At 31.4% G+C, this 5619-nt stretch overlaps 1 protein-coding gene across 6 annotated transcripts in view; it reads left to right on the top strand.

Moving 5' to 3' along the window:
* Positions 1–5619, top strand: part of LOC111677591 (insulin-like growth factor 2 mRNA-binding protein 1) — a 104297-nt gene that overhangs the window by 91272 nt on the left and 7406 nt on the right. The window lies entirely within an intron of this gene.

The following is a 5619-nucleotide window of genomic DNA, read 5'->3' as shown; positions in this document are numbered from 1 at the left end:
TAGTCTAGTCTATAGTCTAGTCTATAGTCTAGTCTATAGTCTAGTCTATAGTCTAGTCTATAGTCTAGTCTATAGTCTAGTCTATAGTCTAGTAATAGTCTAGTCTATTGTCTAGTAATAGTCTAGTCTATAGTCCATTCTATAGTCTAGTCTATAGTTTAGTCTATAGTCTTATATATAGTCTTGTCTATAGTCTAGTCTATAGTCTAGTCTATAGTCTAGTCTATAGCCTAGTCTATAGTCTAGTCTATAGTCTAGTCTATAGTCTAGTCTATAGTCTAGTCTATAGTCTAGTCTATAGTCTAGTCTATAGTCTAGTCTATAGTCTAGTCTATAGTCTAGTCTATAGTCTAGTCTATAGTCTAGTCTATAGTCTTGTCTATAGTCTAGTCTAGTCTATAGTCCAATCTATATTCCAGTCTATAGTCCAGTCTATAGTCCAGTCTATAGTCTATTCTATAGTCTATAGTCTAGTCCAGTTTGTAGTTAAGTCTATAGCTTTCTTTAATTTTTAGATTATAGTTTTTAACCCTGACGTACACAAGTTTGTTCATTCAAACTAAATAGTTTCAACTTGTTTTTTTGCTGTGTTGTGTTGTGCAAACAGAATTGCATTTGCTTGTGCAGCATCCGCAAATCCGGGAGAGATTTTTTGTATAATAAAGTTTTGTTTTTGTTATTTTCTTAGTAAATATATAAGAAAAAGAAAACTATGCTACTAAACATCATTATTACAAAAAGAAAGAAAAAAACTAAACAACATCATTATTGTCGTTACAAAACAAAACATAATCAGGGTGTTGTGTGGTATGGTGGACCAACAACATTCCCAGACCAAAACAATAATAAAAACGCGCAAAAAGTAAGCAAAAACAAAAAAAAAAAACACTTAACACAGTTGCTGAATGGTGTAGTAAAGTTGCAATACTGCAGCAATACTACTACGTTTTCGCTGTGTAAAGGAAAGGAAAAAAAAACTAAAATATTTTAGCAGTTTAAAAACCAGAAAACTTGTTTACATTTTTAAACTAGTAATGGACTACGTGTACACCCCCTCCCGGTCTTCTTTTAGTTTTCTTTAAAGGTGGGAGCTGTTTTTTTGAAGAAATGTGTATGTTTTTGTTGTTGTTATTGCTATTAGTAGCCGGCTCTTTTTGTTTTGTAGTATTTGGTATGCAGACAGTGTATCAACAACAATAATAATAAGAACAGCAACAATATAAACGACAATAACAAAAACGTTCTTTTTTTTTTTTTTTGAACAAAAACAAAGTTTAAGTTTTAGAGTTAAAAAAGTAATAGAGAGGAAAAAAGAAGGTCTTTTAAAACCACATTAATATTATGAATAACTGGGTGTTTAAATGTAAAGAAAGTGTTGTCAATTTAATGAAAAAGAAGTGAATATAAATGCTACTTCTTTGTAGAGAATCTTGTCATTGTTATGTTGGCGTTTAAGGATAGTCACACGTCCGGAAGATGATCTAATCAAGATCAGAACAAGATGTTTGCTGAAGAAAATCTTTGGGTTTTGTAATAAAAGTTCGAGGAATCAATGAGAGCTAAAGTTTTTCTCTTTTCATATTCGTGAGGTAAAACTCCTTCTACATTAGTATTATTACAACTCGAACAAGATGAAGCAGGCTTCTTCTGGTTATGCCAGTTATTCTAGACTTTAAGAAGTTATTTCAATCCATTAAAAAAGTTAAAGCCCTCGAGAACTCAAAAATCGGCTGACTCCCCAAATGTTTACTTCTAAAAACTTTGACAAGCCAAAAGAAAACAAAAAAGTTTTTATAACAAAATGAATTTGGATTTTTCAAGATCTGTTCAAAGTTATTCTAGACTTTAAGAAGTTATATTAATACATTTGCAACTCAAAGAACGATGAACTCAAAAATTCTTTAATTTCGCAAACTTTTACTTTGTTAAACTTTACCAAACCAACAATTATGACTAAGTTATTGATAAGAAAGTAAAGCTTCATTCTTCTAGTTCTTAATTAAGTTGCTATAATCTTTAAAATCTTCTATCAATTCAATTGAAAAGCTAGAACGTTTGGGAAACCAAAAATCGCTTAACTCTCCAAACTTTTACTTCATAAAACTTTGCTAAGCTTAAAGTTATCACAAAAATTCTTGGTAACAAAGAGAAATTTAATCCATAAGGATCAAATTAAAGTAACTCTAGCCTTTAAGTCATAATACCAATTCATTTGCAAAGCCAGAGAGTCCTCGAACGGCAAAGTCAACATTGTTCGAAATTTCGTACGTTTCAGTTCCTTTTAACTTTGTCAAAAGAAAGCTCAATGATTATTTTTTTGTTACTGTATAAAGCTTGCTTCTTTAGGAACTACTTGAAGTCAATAAAGCCTTTAAGTTCTGATTCTATGTTTTGCGAAAAGCTAGAGAATAGAACAATCCAAAAATCTTTTAACTTTGCAAAAGTTTTCAAACTTTTGTTTCCTTTAACTTATATCTCATGAAGTGTTTTATCTTAAAATTCAGCATTATAGAGAAGATTGATTTCTTAAGCTTCACTTTAAGTTACTCTAGATTTCTAGTGATGATTCCAAGATTTGCAAAAGGAGTTCGAGAAGTCAAAACATCCTTAACTCCGCAAAAAAGTTCAAACTTCAGTTTCTTTTAACTTTGTCTAAAGAAAAGTAATGGCTTTTTGGAGATCCACTCAAGCCAATCTTTCGTTGAATTAATGGTCCTAATAGTTGCGAGAGTCTAGAGAGTAGAGTAACCCAAAGAGCATATAAGCTTACAAAAACTGTCAAGCTTTCACTTCCTTTAACTTTGTCTAATCAAAAGTTATTTGTAATTTGTTGGTATTTAAGTGAAGCTTAATTCTTTAGGATTCACTTTCAGTCACTCTAGTTATCTTTAGATGATCCTAAGCGTTACTTAGGTCTTTATAGCAGGAGCACTCCTAAATTCCTCAACTTCGCAAAGTTTCCAAACTTTCGTTGCTTTTAACTTTGTCTAATGAAAGTAATGTCAAAAGTTTTGCTTTTAAAGAATAGCTACTTCCTTAGGGAGTCACTGAAGTTAAACTAGCTTTGAAGTGATGGTTCCTATAGTTGCGCGAGTATAGAGAGTAGGGGAACCCAAAAAGCATACAAGGTAGGAAAAGTTTCCAAACTTTCACTTTCTTTAACTTTGTGTAATGAAAAGTTATTTGTAATTTGTTGATATTTAAGTGAAACTTAATTCTTTAGGATTCACTTTCAGTCACTCTAGTTAACTTCAGATGATCCCAATCGTTTCATAGGTCTTTATAGCAGGAGAACCCCAAAATTCCTCAATTTCACAAAGTTTTCAAACTTTCGTTGCTTTTAACTTTGTCTAATGAAAGTAATGTGTAAAGTTTTGCTTTTAAAGAAAAGCTTACTTCCTTAGGGAGCCACTGAAGTTAAACTAGCTTTGAAGTGATGGTTTCTATAGTTGCGAGAGTCTAGAGAGTATAGGAACCCAAAAAGCATACAAGTTTGCAAAATTTCCCAAGTTTCACTTCCTTCAACTTTGTCTAATCAAAAGTTATTTGTAATTTGTTGGTATTTAAGTGAAGCTTAATTCTTTAGGATTCACTTTCAATCACCTTAGTCTTCTACAGATGATCCCAAGCGTTACTTGAGGCTATATAGCAGGAGATCCCCAAAATTTATTGAGCTTTGCCTAATAAAATGTTAAGTCTAAGGTTTTGCTTTCAAAGAGCAGCTTACTTCCCTAGGGAGACATTGAAGTCAATCTAGCTCTGAAGTAATAGTTTGTATAGTTGCGAGAGTGTAGAGAGTAGAGGAACCCAAAGAGCATACAAGTTTGCAAAAACTGTCAAACTTTCACTTGCTTTAACTTTGTGTAATGTAAAGTTAGATTCTAAAATTGTGCTCCTAAATAGAAGTTTACTTCCTAGGGAGCCACTTTAACCAATGTAGCTTTGAAGTGATGTCTGTAATTGATACAACAGTCCAACGAGCAGAAGAACCGTAAATTCTTGCAACTTCGCAAAATTTTCCAATTTCGGTCTTCTTAAAGTCTGGGAAATCAAAAGCGATTTCAAAAATCTTGCTGCGGAAATGAAGCAGCCTTTTTTAGGAACCATTTCAAGCAACTGATATCTTAGATATGTAAGGAATGATTTCATAGAAAGTAAAAATACTTTAAGATACTCAATCTTGTGAAAAATCTCCCAAACTATCAGTAGTTTTTTGAGAGTCTCTCCCCACAAGTTCGATTAATGTAAATCCTCATTCCCTTCCGTGTTACTATGGAAAATCGCTAAGATTCATTACTTTTTTGTTGAAGCTTAAAGCAATAAAAGCTTCTTCATCTTTTTGTCTCCATTTAACAAATAAAATTTATATGATTTTGGCATTTTTTCAACTCTCAACAACGGTAAGATTCTTTTGAAGCTTCTTGTTCTTTTTTTCTCATTTTCAATTTTAATAAAAACCTTTTTTAAACAACCTACATAAAACTCTAAAAGCAATCTAAACTTCATACTTAATTAAAAGTAAGAAAACAAGAGATGAAATAAAAAAAGGCAACAACAACAAAGTGCCAAAATATCTTTAAAATGTTTTTCCAAGAATTCCGGTAGAAGTAGAGAAAAATAAAATAGCTTTGCTTGCCATTTTGGTCATATATATTTTGTTTTGTGGCTTAAAGCAGGTTTATTAGCAAATACTCTGTTGCTTCTGCTTCTGCCACTACTACTACTACAACTTTCAAGTTATGGTTGTGTCCGATATCAAAGGAATGTTTGTTAAGAATTTAAAAAAAAGCTAACTAAAGCTGTTTAACAATATAAAAAGTAACGGTTAGAAAACTTATTGTTTTAAAGAAGCTTGAAATTTTGAAATTTTACCAAACTTTAATATACTATACAAATGAGTGTATGTGCAGGTGTGTGTGTGTGTGTGTGTGTATGAAAAGAAATTCTGGGAAATTTGTCTGCTTTCATTAGGTGGAGCAGTTTTTGATATGCTCTTAAATAAATTAGGTAAAAAAATCATATTGTTGTATGTTTCTAGTGAAGTTAATATTAATGTTTGCTGTTAGATTATAATGGTGATTTTGATAACGTTTTTTTGTTTTCCTTAGAAAGTTGCAAAATGTAGGCGTTACCTTAATATAGTTAATTTCATTTTATCAGTTGTTTTTTATGTTAACAATGCAATTTTCAATAGAATCGTCAATAGAATGCCGGCAATCCTTACATTCATTCATCTCCTGCACAATTGCATCTTTTTTCGAAAACAACAACAACTACTACTGGACAATGCGCATGAGCAGGAAATAATTGTAGATGCAATTGCAATGTTTATCATGTGATAAAAATGTTGAATGGGGTTGTTCTAAAGTTAAACTAAAACTAAATTACAATTTCAACTACAACAGAACAGAACTAGAACAGAACTTCTAGAACTAGAATAGAACTAGAATAGAAGTAGAAAAGAACTAGAAAAGAATTAGAATAGAACTAGAACAGAACCAGAACAGAAAAAGAACAAAACTAGAACAGAACTAGAACAGAACTAGAACAGAACTAGAACAGAACTAGAACAGAACTAAAACAGAACTAAAACAGAACTAGAACAGAACTAGAACAGAA

This window comes from Lucilia cuprina, chromosome 3, assembly GCF_022045245.1.
Source record: "Lucilia cuprina isolate Lc7/37 chromosome 3, ASM2204524v1, whole genome shotgun sequence".
Taxonomy (NCBI): domain Eukaryota; kingdom Metazoa; phylum Arthropoda; class Insecta; order Diptera; family Calliphoridae; genus Lucilia; species Lucilia cuprina.
The sequence above is the reverse complement of the archived record's forward strand: the minus strand, read 5'-3'. Positions and strand labels throughout refer to the sequence as shown.